At 41.0% G+C, this 12,887-nt stretch overlaps 1 protein-coding gene across 7 annotated transcripts in view; it reads left to right on the top strand.

Annotated features, from left to right (window-relative positions):
- LOC124238139 (E3 ubiquitin-protein ligase HECW2-like) overlaps nt 1–12,887 on the top strand; it is a 375,422-nt gene that overhangs the window by 284,031 nt on the left and 78,504 nt on the right. The gene's annotated exons all lie outside the window — the stretch shown is intronic.

Here is a 12,887-nt window from a genome sequence, read left to right as displayed (position 1 = left end):
GACTGATGAAGTTAGGATGAGAAATATGTAACTGTGTCGCACAGGCCAGAGTCGCCACGTCTGTACTTCCTTCCTAGACAGATGAACGAGAAAGCCGGGTTATGATCAGGAGATTGTTATGGGAGTGAGAAATCAGAATGAGAAAGTAATTTTTATCAGGTGTTCTTCAGCTAAGATTTTATTTACTAAGTCTTGTTTCACACCTCCTGTGAGCCATGAACTGTTTAAGTCTTTATCTGGTTAAGCTCCTCACAACAGCTCCATCAGGCAGGACTATTATGACTATTGCCTTTTACAGATGAGGAGCCCCAGGTCCAGAGCTGTCTGGGGACTTGCCCGGTGTCACCGAGTGGCAGTGACTGAGCTGTACTCTTACCCCGGTGGTCTGGTTCAAGGGTCACGCTCTTCACCCCAACATGATGCTCTCCAAGTATTGAGGAACCAAGCTCAATTTCCCTGTCTATAAAAAGACTTGAAATACATGACTTTTATGGTGGAAAGGATTAAAATGACATGATATTTAATTATGCTTGGCTCATTCACTCAACAAATATTTATTGAGCACCTATGCAAAACAGATGAGCCACCCAGTTCGTAGAACTGCCATTCCCATGGGAAGAGATGGGCAGTAGACAGATAAGTAAATCATAACGTGCCAAGAGCTGATGAATACTGTGATTTAAAAGAAAGCATGGGACGGGGTCTGGAGAAAGACAAGGTTGGAACTATTTCACACAGGTTTGCCAGGGAAGCCCTCACTGATAAGACTGTCCAGGTGCAGAGACCCGAACGAAGTGAGGAGTAAACCAGCTCAGGCAAAGAGCACTCAAGGCGAATGGAGCGTGTGAAGGACTCAGTAAATGCCATTCTTCCCCAGACTACTCTCCAGCAGTAAGACCTCAGTAGCATCTTATTCATCCTGCACTCAGCCTCGGCAATCTTATCTGAGAACCTATAGGCAGTCAAATAGACGTTACAAAGTGCATGTGTTTTAACACATGTGAGGACCCGTGAGACTCTCATTAGAACTAGTGACTTGATTTCTGTAAATCTTTTTAATAAACCTCTAATTCCCAGCCCAGAGAAGATTAGAAGTGGCAAGCGTGAAGTTTAGAATAGATGGAAGAGAATGGATTTGTGATTATGTCCCAGGACCCCAGGTAAAATGACATTGTATCAGAGTCAGGTGGGCATGACAGGGAAGCCTTTCCAGGACACTAGAAAGCTAGAAGGAGGGACACCTGGCAATTCCTGTGCCCTCCCCTCCCAGAGGAGCAGGTCGCGTTGCTCCTGTGAGTTTGGCTCAGCAGCTGGAGAGCCCAGAGTTTGTAAACATTCTACTGAATGGAAGGGCGTAGACGGTCCGAGTAAGGACTCTGGAAAACACTGCTGGTGTCATACCTGGGTATAAAAGAGGAGGAGTGTACCAAGCTGTGTTCTCAGCTCTGACCAGATTTTGCCTGCTGTCGTGAAGATCTGTACTCACTAGAGAACCCGGGTCCAGGGGAAACCCAGGGCCAAGTAATGCTGCCTGTGTTTCTGCTCTGTGGAGAGACTGGCTGAGTCACTTTGTGGCCCTTGCCACAGGGGATGGGGAGCTTATCTTGCACACGTGGGGGAGGAGGGCCCTTTCTGCCAGTCATAACTTGCCAGACACCCTTCAGGAGAGAGCTGCTTATTAATAAGCCGTGGACCTTCAGAAAAGTTTGTTCCATTTAGGATACTATTTAGGATGAGTTACGATGTATTCTTAAGAACAAGTTCTGCCTCAGAGCTTTTATAAAAGTTTCGGTAGTTAAACAGCAGTAAGTATTATCTTGGATCTGTGGGTAACATGGCTATCCACCTTATTCCCTGAGGGTGTTGGACTCATTTGGGGGTTTCGACCTAAGTTGTAGCATTATAAAGAACCCTGACTGCGGGCTGGTAGATAGCTGACCTCACAATCTGCTGGTGGCTTTGCATTTGAATGCTGCTTGTCATGAAAGACAGAGAAATGGATTCTCAGACACACCTGAAAGCTTATCCCTTTAGCCTAATCTCTCTGCTTCGTGCATTAGGACTCTAATAAGATTTTTAGCGAAGCTGGATGCCTTAACTCAAGCAGGTCTGTCTCCCTGGGATCCCCCCTGTCCTTCCTTTACGAACGACTGGCTTCCAGGGACCTAAAATCACTTACAGGAACATTGGGAGAGGCTTGTGCTATGTCTGTATTTGGCTGCGGCTGCTTTTCCTTACACCTTAGAAGTCAGGGTTCCCATCCTTCAGGCACTTAGTAGGTTTTCTTCCAGCCCCGAAATCTTAGCCGCCCCTTTTTTAATGAATTGCTTTGCTTCCAGAACATTTAAAGGGAGTGAACTTTTTTCCACGTAATATAACATCAAAAGCCATTAAATACTACAAAGTTATTTTCCCACATGATGGCTGATTTCTAGAATTGATGTGGAATAAGATGTGCAAATCCTCATCTATGTGAAAAGGAATGATCCTAAGAGGAATGTTCTCAAACTTAGCTCTTCGGCCTTATGCAGTTTGGCTCCATCTTCTCTTCTCAAGTGCAGCATCTTCCTTTCGTGTTTTCGTTTGTTTAGTCATTCACCACTTCTGATTGCCTACTGTGTGCACACCAGTGTGATACCAACAAGAAAGGCTAAGGCTTAATGTAGCGTCTTGTAGTATGGAACATTGACTGTGTGCTAGGCACCTTTGTCAGCACTTAGATTAGTTCCTTTCGTGCTCATAGCAGCCTTGTAGATAGCTGCTATTTTTGTCCACATTTTATAGAAGAGGAAACTGAGGCACAGCATGGTTAAGTGAATTGACCAGGGTCCCTCAATCCCTAAGTGAAAGAGTTGGATTTGAACCCAGGCAGTCCAGCTCCAGAGCTGCCCTCTTCGCCTGCTTCTCACAAGTGCATAGGGTGAAGGGTTGTCTTCAAGCAATTATCATGGAGGTAGAAGGGCTCTGCAGGATGCTGTGGGCGCCTGTGGTCGGGTCTCATCGTCAAGGAGGGGGGGGCTGCCAGATGCATCATCCAAAGGCAGCATGTTGGGTGGGGTGAGGGCAGCAGGAGTTGCTCTTAGCTTCTCAGCCATAAGTGGTCAGTCTTTTCTTGAATCCCCCACATAAGTTCACTTCTATTGTTTCTTGACATCTGTCCCCATCTGTCTCATGGTATAGTTGATAGCATGTTTTGTCTTCCCAGGCAGATGAGCCCCTTCTCGAGATTTCTTTTACTTATTTTTTAATTACTCACTCTTCCACCCTAGTGCCTTTCACATGGAAGGTTTTCAAAACCAGTTTGATGGATGAATGAAATGTCACCTGTAGTTTCACGGTTATTCCGTCATCTCTGCTTTGGACAAATGACCGAGCTGCCAGGCTCCCTCCCCGGATCTGCTCCCTCCTCCTGTGCTCTCACCAGAAGCAGCTTCTAGATTTGCCCCACTTGACCTCTCATAATGCACTGTTATCTTGGATTTTTTGCATTGCTTGTTTGAACATCGTGGTGATTATGCTGTACTGCACGTTAGCTGTCTTCATATTTTAGAAGAGACTTTTTGTCTTAGTTATTTAAGGCCAAAGGTTTAAATTGGGTGAGATTTTATAGGATTCTAGAGCCAGTATGCTATTTTGGGGAGTTTTAGGGTGAAAAATATCTTTGACTCACGTAAAAGAAGAGAAATAAAATATTCTTCTACAATTAACCATTAATTAAATAATAAGACCAGAATATCAGGACTTGCTAGATGATGCTGATGATCATGATGATGACAATGATGGTAATGATGATACCTGCATTTATTAAACTCATACCTTGTGCCAGGCACTATACTAGGCACTTTTCCATGGATTATCTTATTTACACTTCCTGGCAATTTATGAGGTGGGTATTATTATTATTATCCATATTTTACTGAAATTTAGAGAAGTTAAATAATACATATTAGCAAGCAAGTGAGAACTCCAGGATGGAAACTCGAGCAGTGTGACTCTTCACTGCTACACTCTACTGGGAGGGATTGTCTTTGGAAGTGAGAGATACGTTATCATCCTAAAGAAGAAGAGTGCTGGGCCAGATGCTGGGGTTACTGGTATCCTTCAAGGCTGAGTCATACATACGGGTCTCAATTAGATCACAGGTGTTCTAGCAGAGGACACGCCACTAGAACACATACATGACTTCATGCTTAAATAGCATAGAATCCTTATGCTAGGGGCACATAGAATAACGGAAGGGAATGGAGTTCACATATGTTGATGCCTTATTAGATGCCAGGCTTTCTGCTAGAGATGTTGTATAAGCTCATTTAACTTTCACAATAATCCTATGGAATTGGTTTTTCTATAGATGAAGAAACCAAGGCTCAAAGAGGTTAAGCGTACAAGTCAACTCAGGTATAAATCCATGTATCTCTGTATGGAGAGCCTGTACTAATTTTCCTATACAAGGTTAGTCAAGACCTCACTGACTAACCACCTGACTAACTTGGGATACATCATTTAAATTTACCAGATCTGAGTTTCCTTATCTCTACAAACAAATAGGTTGGTCATTTCATGTGCTTATTGGCCATTTATATATCTTCCTTGGAAAAATGTGTATTCAAATCTTTTGCCCATCGTTTAATTGGGTTATTTGTGTTTGTATTATTGAGTTGTAAGAGTTCTTTATATATTTGAATACTAGTCCCTTATCAGATAGATGCTTTACAAATATTTTCTCCTGTTCTGTGGGTTGTTTTTTTACTGACTTGTTGGTATTGTTTATAGTGCAAAATTTTTAATTTTTATGTAGTCCAGTTTATTTGTATTTTCTTTTGTTTTGTTGCTTGTTCTTTTGGTGTCCTTTCTAAGAAAGCATTATCTAACCCAACATCACAAAGATTTACTCCTGTGTTTTCTTCAAAGTTTAAGCTTTTACAGCTAGGATCCATTTTGAGTTAATTTTTTTGTATGGTGTGACATAGGGGGTTCAACTTCTTTCTTTGCATATGGATATCCAGTTGTCCCAGAACCATTTGTTAAAAAGACTATTCTTTACCATTGATATAACTAATTATTAGAACAATGCAGATCAAAACCACAAGGAGCCACCTTATTGGCCATAAAATACCAAACCCACCTTATTTAGGCCCACCTGATTGGCCATGAAAATACCAAAACAAAACAAATCTGGGAAATAATAAATGTTTAGAAGGATGTGGAGAAATTTGAACCCTCACATATTGCTGATGGGATTTAGAATTGTGCAGTCACTTTGCAAACAGTTTGACAGCTTCTGAAAAATGTTATACAGAGTTGCCACATGATCCAGCAATTCCACAACTGGGTATATACCTACCCAAGAGAAAGGAAAAGATCCTTCCACACAAAAAGTTGTACGCAAATGTTCAGTAGCATTATTCATAATAGCCAAAGGGCAGAAACACCCAAATGTCCGTCAACTGATAAATGGATAAATAAATGGTAGCAGATCTGTACAATGGAATATTATTTGAAGACACGAAGGAATGAAGTACTCATACATCATGGATGAACTTTGAAAATATTTGCTGAGTGAAAGAAACTGGCCACAAACGATCACATGTTGTATCATTCCATTTATATGAAATGCCCAGAATAGGCAAATCTATAGAGATAGAAAGTAGATTGGTGGTTTCCTTGGGTTGGAAGTGGGATAGGGAGTGAATGCTAAATGGATATGGGATTTCTTTTGGGGGAAGAAATGTCCTAAAATTAGATTATGGTGATGGTTGCACAACCCTGTGTATATACTAAAAGACAGTGAATTAGACACTTTAAATGGGTGAATTGTATAGTATCTGAATTACAGCTCAGTAAACCTGTTTAAAATATTAATAGATTGGATTAGAGGAAGGCCAAGATTCCCTTTTTAACTCCTAGATTCTTTAGATCCTTAATTCTTCAGTCTTGAAGTTTACATGATATGGTTCCAAACTGGATTTGACATCAAATGTGTAATGCTTTTCTTTCTGCTTTTAATTACATTTGGAAAAGTCTCTTGTTCAGTATTCCACAGAGTGTTTTCATCAGTATTTTGTTTGGGATCTGGGTTACAGTGTTGGTATAAACGTTTTATACTTTTGCAAGAAATACGCATCAGTAGTACTAAAATGTGATGCTTTAAATGCTTCTGGTTTTTGGCTGAGTTTGATCATTAGTATGTGTTCATGGGGATAATGTATCTGGAAGATGAATACGGGCTTTAATAAGGAAAACCAAATGTTATTTAACCTGGCAGTCTTTCTTTCTTTCTTTCTTTCTTTTTTGTGCCATTGTTAATTTGATGAATTTGAGAAAATTATGCTGCAGTGGGATCAGGATTTCTGGGTCCACTGCTATCTGATCTGCCCTCTATGACCTCTAAGTTTTCTCTACACTTGATCTTAGCCAAACAGCCGAGAAGCGATCTCAGTATTCTCTTACGTGAGGGTTAGGAACACTGTCTTGTCCAGCTCCTGGGGCTGTGGTTAGCATCAACTTAGATAATGGTGGGATTACAAATAGAAGAAAAACAATTAGGATTATAATTATCACAGTTTACTCCATAATTGACTTATTATTCCTTGATTTATGGTATAGAAGATAGAAGCTGAACAATTACAAACCTCTAGAGGTTTATGACTTGGTTTAGGGAAAGCAAAGGTATGGAATTTTCAAGTACCTACAAAGTAAAATGGAATATTTTATTTTATTTTTATCCAGGAGTACTGCTCACCAGGTGATTGCTACCCAGCTCACGAAAATCTTGATTTGAATGGTTAGGTCAAAGCAAGGATCTACACAGAACGATAACTAAAGAGTCTCATCAATTTAGAATTTTATGAAAATGATAAAGATTTGTTGTTAATGGCTGCATCCTTACTGTAATGGGAAATATACAGCGGTTTTATAAAGGATGTACTGTAGGATTAGTATCAGTGTCCCATTCCTCCTTTTAATGAACTGCTGATCTCCTTTCACCGGGATGGTCCAACAGAGTGGTTTTTCACGGTAGACTTCCTCTTCTTGTTCCTGGTCTGTGTTGTCCGTGTTGTCCATGTTTTCTGTGACCCCTGCAGGGTAATCTGCCTTCAGATGTTTGCTCCTGCCCTAAAGGTGTACCACAACCCAGAGGGGTGTCTGTTTCTCTACCATGAGTGCTCTGTTGTTGTGGTCATTCTGGAAGATTTGTTCTCTTGCCTTCAACTCTGGTGGTTACCGTCTCCATCAGCCATGGTCACGAAAGTAGAGTTTTGAAAACATCCTTAGCAAGATAAGTAACTTCCTCCTTAGAACTAGAACTGAAATCAGACCCACACATTTGCACAGAATCTTGCACTTCCTGTGCAAAGCCGCTAAACACTCTGCTCCAGACTGTTTTACCCCGAATGCCTCTCCTTTGCACTGTAACGGGACGTGCACTGTGCACTGGGTCTGCAAGGGTCCAGTGCAGAATGACTCATTTCTGGCATGGGATACTTGGAAAGTTTTTATAGCAAAGATAGGATTTGAACTGAACCTTGAAGGATGAATAAGATTTTGATAAAAAGAGATTGTGGAGGAGAGGAAATAGGGGGTGGGGAGGAAAAACACCCAAAATAAATGCATGGAAACAGGAATGCACCAGGAGGGTGTGTGTAGTTCCTATGAAGAAGTGATGGGCAAACTTTGAGTGACTCTATATTAGCTGTATATAGACACACAGACACACATGCACACACACTTGAAAGCTGATGGTGTCACTTCCAATCCAAAACCTGAGAGGCTCGAGACCCAAGAAGAGCCTATGTTTCAGTCTGAGTCTTAAGGCCGGAAAACACCAATGTCCCAGCTCACTCAGCTTCACTCAGGTGGAAGGAGTTCCCTCTTCTCGGCCTTCTTGTTCCATTCAGGTCTTCAGTTGGCTGGATGAGGCCCACCCGCTTTAGAGAGGGCAATCTGCTTAACTCAGTCTGCTGATGCAAATGTTCATCTCCTCCAGAAACACACTCCAGACACACCCAGAATGATGTCTGGCCAAATGTCTGAGCACCACATGGTCCAGTAAAGTTGACACACAAAATTAACCATCACATATCAGTCAAGTAAAATCAGTGGAAGCTCCATTGCAGAGGGTTAAGGATAACAGAGAGAATGATGCAAAACGGCATGGATAATGAGAAAAATACTATGAAGTTTGTTATTTCTTAAATTCACATTATGGGCTTATGATGTGGTTTAATTTTTAGAAAAAGTATTGTTTTTTGACTCCTCTTTCAGATGTTAAATATGGAATACTTTTTTTTCCTGCCCCTTTTTTGTACCCCCTAACAGTATTAATATAGGGTGTTTTTCCCAGATCATTCTACTTGGGCTTAAATTAGAATATTAAGAAACTTTGAACTTTAAAAGCAATATGTCATGGCTGGCCCCATGGCTGAGTGGTTAGTTTTGCATGCTCCACTTCCATAGCTCAGGTTTGTGGGTTTGGATCCTGGGCGAGGACCTACACCACTCGTCAGCCATGCTGTGGAGGCATCCCACATACAAAATAGAAGAAGATCGGCACAGGTGTTAGCTCAGAGCTAATCTTCCTCAAGCAAAACAAAAGGAAGATTGGCAACAGATGTTAGCTCAGGGCCAATTTTCCTCATCAAAAAAAAAAAGATACCTCATAAACTTTGTGTCTTTTTAATAAAAATGTAAATTAGTAACCATCTCCTTATTTAAAGTAAAATATCCTTTCCCATAGTTTCCCATAGGTGTTTTTCCCTACAAAAAATCATATGCTGTAATATCTCCCAGCTAAATTGACATCCATATCTGTATCCAAGCTTTGTAACTCAAGGGGTTTGTGACTTTGGGGTCAGATTAGGGGTTTGAGTATGAGAATGGTCCAAATACCCAACTTTGATGACCATGGCAAGTAGCAGTTACGGATATGAGGATAGATTTTTAGAAAGGAACAAATGTTTGTACCATGACAGTTACCATGACAGTCAGCCTACTTGGTGTTCCCGTTTATTGAACCCTAACAGCCTTTGTGGCTGCAGAAGTTGCCCCAGTGATGGCACACTCTGGTTTCAATCCCACGTGAAGCTGACGACCACACTTCCCAGGGTCAGGTTCATCTCAATGAGTAAAATGCAGCTTCCTATTTGGAGGTCTCAAGTGAATCCCAAAAGTCTGTTAACAGGATAAATTCTCTACTTTGAAAAGTATGTTTTTTTGTCAATTTGACACAACATTTGTTATTTTTGTGGCAGATCTCTTTAATTGCTTTGAAACGACTAGTGCCTCTTTGTGGTGGTTACCTACTTTAATCACCTCAAGTGACATAGCCATTCAGATAGACGTGGAATTAAACACTAAATTTATAAATAGCACCTGCTTTTTAGAAAATCTCTTGCTAATTTTTAAAGGGGTGAAAAGGTGTTAGATCAAAAAATAACCCACATAAATACACATAGAAGGCAAAAGGAAAGAATCTTTCAGGACAGCATACCTTTTTGAATGGGAGAATAGAGCAGAGGTTGGTTTTGTGAATGTGTTTCTGAGTAAAATGCTAGACTCATGGAATCCTGAAGGAATCGTTCAAGTATGGAGATGGCTTTGCTTTTTATTTTGTTGTTGTTTGTTTTATTTAAAAAATTATTTTTGGTTTGTTTGGTTTTTTTTTTTTGATGAGGAAGATTGTCCCTAAGCTAACATCTGTTCCAATCTCCCTCTATTTTGTATGTGGGATGCTGCCACAGCATGGCTTGATGAGTTGTGTGTAGGTCTGTGTCTGGGATCCAAACCCATGAACCCCAGGCCACTGAAGCAGAGCGCACGAATTTAACTGCTGCACCACCAGGCTGACCTCTGCTTTTTATTTTTATTTTTTTTCTCTTTTCTTCTTCCTCTCCCCAAAGCCCCCCAGTACATAGTTGTATATTGTAGTTGTGAGTGCTCTGGTTGTGCCACGTGGGTCGCCACCTCAGCGTGGTCTGATGAGCGGTGCCATGTCCACACCCATGGGCCGCTGAAGCAGAGCATGTGAACTTAACCACTTGGCCATGGGACCGGCCCCCTGCTTTTTATTTTTAAAGTTGTCTTCATGGATGGATCTTTTTTTAAAATATAATATGCTATTTTAAAATTTCATGTCAATGACTTCTGCTCTACCTAAAATGGGCTGATCTGGGTAACTCTATTCTCAGTCTTCCAGAGGGACGTGCTGGTAAATGTTTAACAACCAGCTCTCCAGGGGAGGTGTGGAGGAGGACCAATTTGTAACGTTTGCCATTTTCCATGGTGTAAATTCTCCCACCACAGCCAATTTCAGGCCACCAGCATCACTGTTGGCCAGCTCCCGGAATACCTTAAAATTTCACAATCAGCTCTCATGAGCTAGTACAAGCCATCCAGCATACCATCACTGACTGTCCTATTATATTTCCAATGCTTAAATACCGCCACTCCCAACGCATAAAATACCTCTCCTTTAGCTAACATTTTACCTCTAACGGGTTGGGGATATTGTACTTATCCCCATCTACTAATACACCAGCTGTTTCCCTAATTCTAGCTCAAGTACCATGGATTCCTGTTTTCTCTCCTAGCAGCTTTAGCTCTCTGAGCATAAGAGTCTAACAAAATAACCTTCTTTAACTTTTTTGTGACTGATATAAATGTCCTGAAATATTTGGGAGCACTCTCTCCCAACTTTGATGAACCAAGTGGTAGAAAGTGTTAGCACAGCTATTTTTTACTTATAATAAACTGTACCATTCAGCCTTTTCCACTTCTACTGTTGGTAAGAGTTCTGTTTAGGATATAACAGAGAGGAAATAACAGCATGTTTATTCCTTATAATTGGGGAATTACTATGGAGGGAGCCAGGAGCTGAGAAGACACTTAATTTTGGAAGGGAGAGAATGTGTGAGTAAATACAACCTTTATAAAAATTAAAGTAGATGACAGTTAACTTTTTTCGAGCATTTCTAAGACTTTGTAGAGTGAAAAGCCAGACGTTAGAACAGATTCAATACAGAGTGCTTCTGACTTATAGATTGTTTTTCTTTCGTTGTTTCCATAGCTCTTTAGAGAAGAAAAGATAGAAGATCTGGCCTTCTGTCTTTCTGTAGCATAGTTACAAGTGCTTTTTGTTTTGTTTTGTTTACGTGGTTTTTTAACGTGGATTCCTGGTTTGGCCAAATGTTAACTGGAAACAATTTCAAACTTCTGTAACTGAGACTTGTTGAGCCTGAGGTTGGTATTTCTTCACAAATATTGATGGCTCTTTCTTTTCTTAAAATAATAGAAGCTTTAAAAAAAGAAAGAAAGAATTGTGCAAAGAGAAAAGTGTATTTTCTTTGGCCTCACTAAAATACCACTTGGCTCCAACCGGCCCTATTTCCTGCCTCTGACCATGCCCCAGAGCAGTGAAAGGGTAGACGTTCTTAAAGTGAGATTTGCCTTTGTGTATTTGCATTCCTTTCAGTTTTTGACTATCTTGTTAGTCTTAGTTGGTCCAGCACGTGTGAAGCTCAAGTGAATTTCCTTAATGAATCTTAACAGTAGGGGATCTGTGTTGTTCAAAATGTGCTTTGCTAGTGGCTCATCTGAAAAAGACTTATTTTTCGATACAATTGCTTTTTTTCGCGTAGTCCACATTCTCAGCATGCTGTTCATCGAGACAGTATTTATTAATACATGTTAGATACTTTCATAAATAAAGGCAGGCTATTCAAGAATGATAACATAAAAAGGGACCCAAATTTTTTAAAAAGTACTAGGTCAACTTCATTTCTGGCTTGAACTAGTTAGGCTGTCCTGTGGGAAAGTGATCCACTTTTCTGACATAATTGGTTTGTGTGTCACAAATAGAAATGGCAAGCCTAAAATTTGCACGGTAATTTTTCTATGCTTTCCTTTTCTATGCTTTCCTTTTCCATGCTTTGATAACTCACCTGTGAACCTAGCAGTCCCCTTTACGTGGACAAAGCAGAACACCAAGGAGACTGTCCACACTCACCCAGCGCGTGGAGCAGAGCCCAACACAGGCTGAGGAGCCGCATGCCCGGGCTGCGTTCTGTTAGTGCTCTAGCTGGGTGGTTTTGAACGAGGTCTTAACTGAGCTCTTCCTCCCCAAGCGCCTGGCACACTTAAAAAGCATGTGTAAAGGATCTACACATTCCACTGGACTCTGAAACTGAGCCCCTTGTGGGATCCAAATAGCACCCCCATTCGCCACCCACAGCCAAGCCTGCAGCAGGTTCTCAGTGCGAACTGTGCAGCACGTGTCCAGCTTGCTATCTGGCATCGGGAGCAGCCTTTACTGTGTTGAAGCAGTGGTGAGGCTCAGCGCTGTGTGTGGCTGTTATTGTCAGCCTAACTCAATAAATCCTTAAATGCTTTTCTAAAATCAAGTACTATGTGAGGTGTGAGGGAGTGGGAAGAACATAAAAAGAAAGAGATAGGAGACACAAAGCAGAAGGGAAAAAGAGAGAAGATATCTGAAAAGGAGAGAGACAGGAAAGAGGGACTCCTCACTGGGCTTTGGAGTCAGACAGAAGGAGGGGTTCAAAACCCAGCTTTATAGGTTCCCCACTATGCATTTCACTTAAATTGGGAAGTTACCCAGCTGTGTTAAAGGTGACTAATAAAGAGATCTTTATTTATCAAATAATGAAAATCCTTATTTATAATGGTGGTAGCTGGCTTATGTGTTCTGTGCTTTTAGTTTTAGAAAGACTGTGTTTCCTTTACATTGCTGAGGCTTCAGGGTCTCAATTAGAATTTGGTTTGGCTGCGTTGTGACAGAGACGCATATAAAGTTTAGTATACAAGATTTTCTTCTCTCACATAAAGAAGTTCAGAGGTCAGCAGTCTAGAGCCTTTAAGGTGGTTCCTCAGAT

This window comes from Equus quagga, chromosome 4 (assembly GCF_021613505.1).
Source record: "Equus quagga isolate Etosha38 chromosome 4, UCLA_HA_Equagga_1.0, whole genome shotgun sequence".
NCBI classification, from domain to species: domain Eukaryota; kingdom Metazoa; phylum Chordata; class Mammalia; order Perissodactyla; family Equidae; genus Equus; species Equus quagga.
Note: the sequence above shows the minus strand (reverse complement) of the source record. Positions and strands in the feature narration are given on the sequence as shown.